The sequence below is a fragment of the Sarcophilus harrisii genome, chromosome 4, assembly GCF_902635505.1.
Source record: "Sarcophilus harrisii chromosome 4, mSarHar1.11, whole genome shotgun sequence".
In the NCBI taxonomy this organism is placed as follows: domain Eukaryota; kingdom Metazoa; phylum Chordata; class Mammalia; order Dasyuromorphia; family Dasyuridae; genus Sarcophilus; species Sarcophilus harrisii.
The window spans coordinates 400372967-400385409 of record NC_045429.1 but is presented as its reverse complement, the minus strand read 5'-3'; the positions used below and the strand labels follow the sequence as shown (position 1 = coordinate 400385409).

At 33.4% G+C, this 12443-nt stretch overlaps 1 protein-coding gene across 3 annotated transcripts in view; it reads left to right on the top strand.

Annotated features, from left to right (window-relative positions):
• FRRS1 (ferric chelate reductase 1) overlaps positions 1-12443 on the top strand; it is a 118245-nt gene that overhangs the window by 59534 nt on the left and 46268 nt on the right. For 2 of the 3 annotated variants that reach the window (XM_031967137.1, XM_031967136.1), the window contains exon 2: positions 11890-11955. The gene's annotated coding sequence lies outside the window, so the exon portion shown is untranslated. Of the gene's footprint in view, positions 1-7291; positions 7553-11889; positions 11956-12443 lie in introns of those variants that run through there. The other variant, XM_031967138.1, reaches the window with a different exon arrangement.

Sequence of the window (12443 nt, the reverse complement as noted above, 5' to 3'; positions counted from 1 at the left end):
GAGATTTTCTTGTAACTGAGCAAGAATTTAAATAAACAAAGGAGGAAAATAAATTTGTACTTATGAGAAAAAAATATATAAATATAATTAACAGAGCTCTGATTTTGAAAGACAGAAAAACAAGGCCAGCAGCATGAAGTATGTGATTCCCCAAAAGAGAAAGAAAGGAGGTAACAGAGAAATGATATAGTGTTAGTCTCCTACTTATGTAAGCCACCATTTCTCTGCTCAGGGCATTCTCTATCTTCTAGAATCATGGTGCTTCAAATAATGGCAATATTCTAGAAGAGATTTGATGAGGACAGAGTACAGTGGGACTATCATTTCCCTATGTGTATATATATATAACCTTAAATACCTATCTATGCATACATATATATTAGCTATTATTATTATTGAAACCTTTGTTGAAGAAATATACAAAATAGATATTTAAATATATACATACATACATATATATATATATACATACATTGCTTTCTTAAACTTCAAGAATAGCAACTTAATATCCAAATAATATTTGGATACATTTTGAAATATGGATCATTATATTAGCGCAAGAGAAAGGCAATGTGGTACAATAGAGAGAGAACTGACTTTAAAACTAAAAAGACCTAGATTTTGGTTATGCCTTTAAATATATATATATTGGCTTTGGGACCTTGTGCAATTCTTATCCTCACAGTGTTCTAGGCAACTCTGTAAGAATACATTGCAGATCATGTACTGACTTATATTGGTAGAGGGATAGAGTGAATTTCCTTACTTAGGCTTTCACCATCCCCCTGACATCATAGGTTTATTCTCTGTCCCTATTAACATAAAATGTTGCTTTTGTGATTCATGTTCATTTCCATTTAATACTGTTGCTATTTTTTAAATAATCAGTAAAATTTTTTGAATGTTAACATTTCCATTAATAAACAAATAGTTTTTATGTCATCAAAAGATGAACATTTTGAAACTAATTATATAATGTAGGTAAATCTCTATGTCTTAACTGTGGGAAACTCACTATATAATAAAAGTTACAAATAAGTTAGTCTGACTTGTTTTCGTTTGATGATATAGAAATTTTATTTTACCTGGATCAAACCATTATGTGAAAGCTTCTACATATGAGAGGCAAAGTCAAAAAAGCAAAGCCATGGGATTTTGAATGTATAGGAATCTTACCATCTGTCCAAAAATAAAGTAACACTTATTTATTAAATGGTAACATAGATTAATTCGAGAAAAAATAGAACTTCAACCATATTGTTTTCTTTTTGTAAGATGTAGCTGTTTAAATGGGAAAAAACTTTATAATTTTTTTTTGAGCAACAACAGCAAAAAGTAACCCTAAAGTCAAAAAGGGAACTGAATATAGGTTGGAGTACATACTCAAAAAAAAAAAGTTCATATATAATAAATATATAATTTAAAATTAGGTGACATACCCCATAGAAGGCACTTGCTCTCTCTACCTTGTTTTTTCCCTACCCTTTCCAAGGGTTTTGAATTTCCTGGAGTCTATTCAGTTGGTCACAAGTATCAATGGCTGCTGAATCTCTAATTAAAAACTTTTAGATCTTTTAAATTTTGTTATATTTAATTTTTACATTCTCTTCATCTCCTGATATATCCCTCTATGTCTCCTTCCTAGTGATCCATCTTTTAGAATAAAAAAGAAAAAATAAAAACAGTTCTGCAAGATTAATCAACATATCAGACAAGTCTGACATTAGATGCAGTATTCAGAAAGGGGGCCATACTTGGTCATTATGTTTAATTTTTCCCCCTTATTATTCCTTTTTATTGTTTTGTTGTTTTTTTTCCAATATTATAATCGTATATATATATATATTTTCCTATTTATGTTTCTTTGTATTCATCATATTCAAAGTTTCTTCCATTGTATTAATGTACTGTAATTTGGATGGTTATTATTAAAAAAGGAACATTTACTTTGTTTTCAATTTTTTGCTATTAATATTTTAACATATATGGATCCTTCCTTTGATCACTTATCTCCTTGGCGAAGAAGACTAGCAGTGAGATTGATGAGATTTAGGTTTTGGGGTTCCCTTTTCAGGGAACCAAATGGAGAGGTTTGGCTTCCCTGCATCCCCTTGGGATTTGGCTCAAGGGCCAGGAGTTTTGGGTAACCCCCTTCTGGTGGCACAGGGATCCTTTGTAAAGGAATTTACAAACCTGAAAACCTAGATTGATAAAAGAAGTTTATTATAAGGATTGGAAAGTAAGGTTAGAAATCCTGACAGAGAGGCATACAGTCTGGTTAGGGAGACGGTGAGGATAAAGAGAGGGCAACACTGGAAAAGAATATTATCCAATGGGCAGAGACCTCCTTGGCATAGCAAGCATGGCATAGCTGGCCGTCGAGAACCTCTGCAAAGAGAGGATTTTAGATTGGCTCTTTTATAATGGGAGCTTTGGCTACAAGCTAGATTTCAGCTACAGTTGAATTTGAATAGAATTGAATGACTTTAATTGAATAGGGTTGGAATTCTTTTTGCTCTGGACAGAAACAACCTCACCTAGATAACAGAATGAAGCTGTTTATCTTGTTTCTCTCAGGCGGGGTCCCTCACTAAGGCAGAGTTGAAGATGTTCTCCTTCAAGAAGTTTTAAAGTTTCGGGTCCCTTCTTCAAGATCACTGGGTCAAAAGATATTCATTCATCAATAGACATTTATTAAGCACCTATTATGTGCCAGGTAGTGTTGGCAGAGACAACATGCACAAATATATTCAAAACAAGCTAAATAACAGGATAAATAGGAAATAATCCAAAGAGGCAAAGCACTGGAGTTAAGAGGCGTTAGGGAAGCCTTCCTGTAAAAGATGGAATTTTAATTGGAATTTAAAGGAAGACAAGGAAATTAGTAGTCCACTTCATCATGTAAAATAAGAATGAAATAGGAAAAAGTAGCAGAGGGAACCTGAGTGATAATGAAATGGAGAAAAGGGGAGTCCATGGCAAATGGCTTCAATTTTTTTCTGAAAAATATAAGGCAAAGATATGAAAATTTGTCATTTTCAAGCATAATTCAAATTTCTTTCCTTAATGGCTGGAACAATTCAAAGCTTTACCAATGGTATATTGAATGTATCCTTCAAGATTACATGGATGGAAAGATGAGGTGCCATCGCTGTTATTTATCTCTGTTGGCAATAGCTAGGAGAATGAGGGGTGCTCCAGAAGTTGACCAAAAGTTCAGGGAGCATACTTTTTTCTTTTTTGTGGTTCCTTTAGAATCTTTGCTTAGACACTTAGTGACCTGATTTTGATTTTAAGATTAAAGGGTGATTACATTGAATTCCCAATCCCTATATTTATGCCCACCTGCATTTTTGATTTCCTTCACAAGCTAATTGTACAATATTTCAGAGTCTGATTCTTTTTATACAGCAAAATAACGTTTTGGTCATGTATACTTATTGTGTATCTAATTTATATTTTAATATATTTAACATCTACTGGTCATCCTGCCATCTAGGGGAGGGGGTGGGGTGGGGGGTAAGAGGTGAAAAATTGGAACAAGAGGTTTGGCAATTGTTAACGCTGTAAAGTTACCCATGCATATAACCTGTAAAAAAGGCTATTTAAATTAAAAAAAAAAAAAAAAGAAGATACTGGGAAAAAAAAAGATTAAAGGGTGGTAAAAAAAAAAAGATTAAAGGGTGGTAACTAGTAGCTTATGCTCTATATAGTAATAAAAATTCCCCTTGACCACCTTATTAGATAAATATTCAGAGTTAACTTCTTCAAGCATGTTTACCTGCACGTATACCCATCCTACATAGTTCAAAAAGGCTTAATTAATACATAACAAAGATACAAGGCTTTTGATTCAGTACTCAGATAAAAGGTGTGCAGGTACTTGGCTTAGCATCCACAAAATTTTATTCATATTAGATTTTTAAACTCCTTTGATGTAATACAATTACCCACATTTCAGGCATGTTAGTGCTTGCATAATCAAATTGTCTCTTGCAGAATAAGTCAAAATTTTAGGACAACAAGTTTAAGTGCACAGAGAATATTATTAGAATCCTGGATGTTCTAAGCTCTAAATTATTAGTCATATTAAATCAGTGTTTCCTAGAGTACTTTCTGATTTGGGAAGGCTGCTGGTAGATTGAATTTTTTCCCCATTAGGCAAAAAAGCCATTTTTAAAAATAGTTCAAGAATAACTCCCTTCCCCCCCCCCCCCCCCAGTTGGAATGAATTTGGGATGTTTTGGTTTTATTTGGGATGCTATTTAGTTTTTTGGATTGCTCTGGTTACTTGCCAGGATTGCTTCCTATCCCCTATTTTTTCTTTCCCTTTAGGTGTCCTGACCATACCACTTATAATATTCCTTGAGTGTCAATGGCACAGTGTATAGAGTACTGGACCAGGAGTAAAAAGAAGTGAATTTAAATCCAGCTTCAGACAGCAACACTGAGTTTAGTCACCTCACCTAACTGTTGCTTGTTTCATTTTCTTTATCTGTAAAATGAGGAATAACAATAGCATCTACCTCTCAGGGTTGTTGTGAGGATCAAATGAGAATATTAGCATAGTGCCTGGCATACAGTAAGAACTATATAAAATATTAATTATGGTTATTATTGTTATTACTATGACTATGATGATAATGGTTAGAAGATGTACTTTTAGTACAATAAGTACATAAAAGTTTTGTCAGAAATATGGTAGGACTTCACTAATGGTAGTAGATTTGCAAAAAATCAAATAAACAAGTCTTTTTCCTTGATTCTGTTTAAAGGCACTTAAGAATGCATAACTGACAGTGATTAGTGCAGTCTTATTGATAATTACAGAAAACATCACCTTGTTTAAAAAAAAAATATTCTTAACTATCTATAGACTTGTTACTGTATATAAGCAGTGTAATGATCTGCAAAGTTCTTAGGTATACCAAATGGAAAAGCTAGGTAATTTCTAGCTAGAGAACTATTTTTTTTTCCTAGGCTGCCTCTGACAACCTTTTGAACAAAGAATTATAAGTTACTGTATTGTAGTATATTTTTATATGAGCAACTCTTATTGGTTTAATTTTCATTCCCCTTCAAAATCAAGTTTTGTTTTCTCTTAATATCATAGCCAGCCTTTTGGTTAGTAAATATTCATGGAATCTCAACAGTGGTAAGCAACATCAGAGGCTATTTAATCCATCCTGTACCTGACTGAGATTCCCTTTATAATATCCCTAAGAAATGGTCCAAGGAAAGGGAAAGCTGTCTCTATTATCTGAACTCATGAAATGATTTTTTGAACCCAAATATAAATCTTTTTTTGTTGTTATTTTGAAAGGCAATTGGCGTTAAGAGACGAGTCCGGAGTCACAGAACTAGTAAGTGTTAAGTGTCTGAGGTCACATTTGAAATCTGGTCTTCCTGACCCCAGAGCCAAAACACTATCCAGTGCCACCAGCTAGCTACTCTCCAAGTATAAATCTTTATACTTGCATTGATTCTTCTTACTTGGTTCTCCCATACATAAGTATTTTAAAATTTAAGCTCTTATGTTACAGTGAATTTCACATCATCATCAAGGCCCATTGTGATCTGTGGCTAATCTCACTTTGCTTCTTACTGTCTGTAGTTATAGTAGAATACATGAAACTAAACTCTCCACTTGGGGACAGTTGTAGTATTTTGTATGCACAGTTTGTTATTTTTGACTTTGTATAAGGTAGAAACATGAAGATTTTATGTTTCTTAAATATAAAGATTTTAAGTATCTAACTTTCAGGGAAGATAATTATAATCAAACATCTCATCAGAATAGCTGACATTATCTATCAGAAAGGATATATGAAACACTATGCTGGGTGATATACCAAATCTCAAGTCACTTAACCTAATTTACATCAGTGTCCTTTTGTATAAAATGATCTAGAAAAAAAATGGCAAATGACTCCATTATCTCTTCCAAGAAAATCCCAAATAAGACCACAAAAATTCAGACATGAATGAAAGGAAGGTGGAAAGAAAACATGCTGCATTGTTGTGACAGGGAATAATACATTACCTAGTTTCTATTTTGCTTCTTATCAATTTTTCAGGAATTTTTGTACTTACGTAGAATAGAGAATTTTAAATTACTTTGTGTTTTGTCATACTTCTTTACATTGTTTACATTCAAAGTTATACTTCACTGGATAGTGATCTTAGGATCATAGATTTATTTTTCAGCATGGACCTCTATACATTTTCCTCTTTTTCCTTGGAGAGGGATATTGATTACTTCAGAATTAATTCCTGTGAGACAAGCCTATATACCATTATTATCATTTAAGTAAATGCATTACTACTTTGTATTCAGTAGAATGTCTTGGGGCATTAGATGGTGCAGTAGATAAAGAACTGATCCCAAAGTCAGGAGGATCTGAATTCAAAATTGGGACTCAGACATTTAATACTTACTAGCTATGTGATCCTAGGCAAGTCACTTGATCCTAACTGTTTCACCAAGGGGAAAAAAATAAAATGTCTGATACATAGTAAGTACTTAATAATTATTTGTTGAATTTCTTTAAATTACATATGCTTAGTTATGTTCTTTGTGGATAAAGGGGTATATATGGGGAAGTAACCTTAACTTTAGATGTTCCAGGAGGCGTGATGACAGTGGATGATCCAACCAATAGTCTATTTCGTGTAGGAGACTAGGGTTTTAACAAAAAATGACTTTGGAATGGAACCATAAACTTCCATATAATCCAGTATAATATATGACCAATTAAATTTGAAATTATTCCCTTTGAACTTGTGGGCAGTTTTTCTTCATTTTTTTCCAGGTTCATTGTTTCCAAGAACTTTGGAATGTTCCTAGTTCCTAGTGAATGACAGGCTTTTGGTATCTTAGTCACTTTCCTTTTTAGATTTATAATCTCTAATATTACTATTGTGCTTTTCCTGCTTTCCTGATCCTCCTTTGAATCACAGTTGGAAGTAACTTCAAAGACTTCTGGCACATTTCCCTCATTTTACAGATGAGAAAAATGTCGATAAGATTAAGTATTATACCAAATTCACACAGCTACCAAATGCTATACTTTCAACAATCATTTATTAAATACCCACAATATGTGTATCACATTGCACCACTTTAAAGATAGCAATTATGTCTTCTTAAATCTTCTCTTTTCCAGGCTAAATATCTCTAGTTCCTTCAACTGATATGACATGATTTTATATTCTCTCACCATTTGGATTACCTTGCTCTGGATAGACTCAAATTTGTCAAAGAAATATCTCCTAAAATGTATGACTGAGAATCAATACAATGGAATCTTAACCTCCATTGTTCAAGACTCAAACTGGATTCATTACTAAAATTATGCAGATGTAATTAACCTTTCTTTTTTTGGCAGCCACATCATCTTATTGATTTATCTTCATCTTAAGCAACGGTTATAGAACTAGGAGAGACTTGTCCTTATCTCCTAATTAATTGCTACTTAGAGAAAAATTTTCTCTCTTTTGACCTCCTAGAGAATTTTCCACACTGTGCGCCAGTATTTGTATGTGATGCTTGGTAAGTACTCATTAAATTCTCCTTTATTTTAGTATCTTTGGAGCTGCTTCTAGCTTTTGACCCATTTTTTCTGCCCTGGTTAGTATTCCTAAGATCAATTAAAATGTTTAGGCTTATTCTTATTAATAAATTTTGTTTCTCTATTTCATTTCCCTGTACACTATTTGGATTCCTTCTTCTCTAGAGGCCATGTGACCTTGGACCCCTTGGTACACAGGATCCCTGGTAGATAAAGTGCTGAACTTGGCACTAGAAAAACTTGAGTTCAGTTCCGTCTGTTATTCACTCTGTAACACTGAGCAAGTCAAATGAGCTCAAATTATCTAATGTCACTTCTGAAAAATGAGGGAATTTGACTCAATAGCCACCTAAATTTATTTTCAGCTCTAAATCTATGACCTTATGATCCTTGTTTTCTAAGATTATTGTTGCATTATTATTGTTGTTGCCTAGTAAGTAAAGTTTTGGACATGAATTCAATAATACTTGGGATAGGCTTTTGCCTCAAATACAAATTAGCTTTGTAATTTTGGGCAAGTCAATTAACCACTGTGAATCTCAGTTAAGACAGTCAACAAGCATTAATTTCTATCTGTAAATCTGGGATAATAATATTTACCTCACTGAGTCATTGTGGAGATCAAATGAGGTAATGTATATAAAAAACTGTGCAATTGTTAAAGTGCTATATAAATGTGAGGATTGATGATATTTCTCTTATTTTGGAGTCCCTACAGACTAATCTGTTCCTGTTTAAACTGGTGATCCTTGATGATTCTCTTGACAGCTTATGTTTCCAGAATAATCTGGCTATTAGCTTTTGTACGTGGATAGTTTAAAATTTTTTTTAATAGTATTTCCTCTTAAAATTCATGCAAAGATAGTTTTCAACATTCATCTTTGTAATACCTTGTGTCTCAGATTTTTTTTTTTTCTCTCTCTCTACCTCTCCCTAAAACAGTAAGCAATCCAGGATAGGTTAAACATGTGCAATTCTTCCAAATATATTTCCATATCCTTCATGCTATGCAAGAAAAATCAGATCAAAAGGGAAAAAACATGAGAAAGAAAAAAAATTAAGCAAACTACAACAAAAAGTTGAAAATACTATGCTTTGATCCACATTCAGTCTCCTCTCTTTTCCATCACAAGTCTATTGGAAGTGCCTTGAATCATCACACTGTTGAAAAGAGCCAAGCCTATCACAGATGATCATTACATAATCTTGTTACAGTGTACTGTTTTTTTGGTTCTGCTTACTTAGTATCGGTTCATTTAAGTCTTTTCAAGCTGTTCATCGTTTCTTATAAAAAAATAACATTCCATTATATTCATATTCCAAATTTATTTGACCATTTCCCAACTGATGGACATTCACTCAATTTCCAGTTCCTTGACACTACAAAAAGGGCCGCTACAAACATTGTTGCATATGTGGGTCCTTTTTATCTTTTTTATGATCTCTTTGGGAGAAAGACCCAGTGAAACAGAAAACTGGATCTACACACAGTTTTGTAGCTCTTTGGGCATAGTTCCAAATTACTCTCCAGAATAATTGGATCACTTCACAACTCTACCAACAATTCAGTAGGTACAGTTTTTTTTTTTTTTTTTTTTTAACATACTTTGTAGTTAAATAGAGGAAATTTTTTTTCTGGTTCTTCTCATTCTCTCACTTGCCTTCAGATTGATAACTCTCTATGGGTAACCCAGATTGTTCCACTTACTGTTCCTCATATATAGCACTTCAATTCCTATCTTTTTTTGCCAGTTGTCTCCCTTGTGTGGAATGTAATTTTCATTTATTTTTGCCTCTTGAAATCACTATTTTCTTCTCAGATTCAATTGAACTGTGTCAGCTTCTGTGAGATACCATTCATGGTTCCCCAAAGCTGCTAGTGTCCCTCATCCTGCTTCCCACTAAAATGCTTAATGTAGTTTGTCTATACTTATATAAGTATATATCTTCCTTACTAAATATTAATTTTTTTTGTCTATACCAGTATTTGTATGTTTCTCCCTTATGAGAACATGAGCTTCATGAAGATTGGCATTGTTTTTGCTTTTTTTTGTACTGCCAGTTCTTAGGACAATACCTGGCACTTAGTAGGTGCTTGTTGATTGATTCATGAATTTGTAAGTCATGTCTCATGTTCCCCCTCCCCTTGAAAAATGACTTTATAGGATCCTGGTAAACAATAGAAGAAGAAAAAAAAAACTACTTGTCAATCTGTCAATAAACATAAATTCCTCTGTCAATAAGGGCAGTGTATTATGTGCCACATGTATTGAGAAATGCCAACTCTTTTAGTTGCCTGTAAATATCAGAGTGCTTACTCCATGTCTAGGATTATGCTTGGATGATATCAGTTGGTTGTTTTCCTCTGGATATTTGTTGGGCATGGCTGGTATGTTATCATCAGAACCAGTTGCTTCTTATTGATTACTGTTTTGGTCATTCGTTTTTGCTATTGTTCTTTGCAAATTTGACTTAAGAAACTCTGGATACAAAAGATAGGAACATAGTCCCCACCCATGAGAAGTTACAGTCTAGTTGGGGAGACGCCATCTCATCTTGTTTCATTTTGTCCTTCTGATATCTATACAGGGTGTAACAGAAAACAGAAAAGCTTGTACTTGAAGGATGGATTCATTTAGGTAGAAAGTATGGTGGATGTGGGCCAAGTCATAGAGATGGGAATGTTTGTGTTGAGATGAGACTTACAGAAAGATGCTGATTAACTGACTAGAGAAAAAGACTTTGTTTATAATAACTAATATTCATGTAGCACATTTAAGATTTACAAAATTCTTTTTTTTTTTCCAAAACAACCTTACAAAGTAAGTAGAGCAGTGTGTTATTGTCCCCATTTTATAGATAATGAAGCCAAGGTTCAGAATGGTTATACATCTGGAAAATTTCAGAGTTGGGATATAATTTATTATGATTCTATGTTCTGTGTTCTTACTACTACGCCAGGCTACAGCTTTGGGCTATTTTTCTAAGATATGGATACTAATGTAAGAGAAGATTAAAGAGGGATTTGAATGCTAAATTGAAGAGTTTATACATGTTCTGTTAGCTATATGGGTGGGGAGCCACCAGTGGTTTGGAATTGGGGTGAGAGTATGTTGTTATGAAAATGGATATTTTAGGAAATCAGGACTTGTTTTGGCCTTGTGGGCTGGTTCAGAGAAGATGCTAAAATCACAGGCAGATTCATTAGGAAGTTGCTGTTGAGATAGGGTTGTAAGCTAAAAAGGAACCAGATTAAGGTGACTGGAAGTGGAGAGACTCAAGATCCGTCATTTCAGATACTTAGTGTTTGATTGAATGTAAGGGTTGAATGAAAGACTTATCTATTAAATTTTGATGGTTTTTAAAAATAGATGTAATCTTAGATTTTTGTCTATTGCTTTGAGTAACAATGTACAGAATTGTTGAAGAATTGCTAATTATTAAGCATTCATAGTTGGGAACTTCAGTTAATATATTAATGTCCCTTCATATACCTTCATCTGTTCCTGAAATGTGCTTCCTAAAGTGCCATCTCTTTGCTTCTATGATTCTTTAGGCACTTAACACAAAACCCTTGATTACCTTGACCTGCTTTCTACTGATTTATATGCATGCCTTTTATTTTAGTTTGGTTCACTGTGTATCTTGAAACTTCGGTATTTTCAGCCGACTCCCTTTCCTTGGACTTTATAGTTATAAACTTTATAGTTTATAGTTATAGATTGATTAGCTGTGATCTGTGTCAGCGGAAGCGGAGGAAGTTTCCCACACAACTATTCATATGATAATAAATTTATTATGATTCATATGATAACAATAAAAGCTAGCATTTATAAAGAGCTTTACAAGCTGTTCATTATTTCTTTTGATCCTCACAACAGTTCTATGAGGTAGGTGCTCATCCTTATTTTAAAGGGAAGGAAAGAGAATCTGGAGGTTGTGATTTGCGAGGGTGAAGTGGGATATATACAGCTAACTAAGTATCAAAGGTAGGACTTGAATTCAGGTCTCTCCTGACACTATATCTATTGCTTTTTTGGTAGTCCTATGTAGACTGACTTTTTTTTTTAAATTGGAGATGGGTTTTATCTTTCTTTTTTTGTACTGTAGATGAAATGGATTTTGCTGTGGATTCTATATCTGGGATTTATAAATAATTGATACTTTGAAGATAACTTCTGATACTGAAACCATAGAAACATTTCTAATTACATAAGAGGTTTTCAGATAACATGAAGTGTACATGAAGTAACATTTTCTCAGTATTGTGGCTCTTTAAAATTTTTACTTTGTCTTATCTTTTTTGCTTTCCCTACAGGAGATTCTCTAAGAACTGCAAGTTTCCAATCCAATTTTTTGTCACCTCACTGAATTATTCTGCAAAGTGAGTCCCATTTGCTCTTAATTGATATTGATAGGCAAGAATTTGCTGCACGATTTATTGCCCCATTGGAGATGAGACAACTTATTACCTTTGATACAGGAGGTGAAGAGATAAACTTAGGATCTTGAACTCATCATGTTTAAAATTGTTCTTCTGTCCTTTCATCCATTTCTCCTGAGTTTCATATTCTTTGTTCTTCTGTATAAGTGCACAAGGTTCACCCTTTATAGTTTCCCATTATTTTCTCAGACACTTCATTTTTAAATACTTACACCCCTTTCTTCACCTTTTTATTCCAATACAGAACTTACACTTTGCAAAATTTGTAAAATTGTTTCTCCTTTCCAACTGCATCATAATACTTTTTGGTTTATCTATAATTCACATATTGTTCAACTTGGTAACTTTTTAAAGAGTAAAGGTGTGAGTAGCAACCACCTATGTTTCCTAACCCTTCCTGTTTTTGTTCTCTTTTGTTTTTCCCTCTA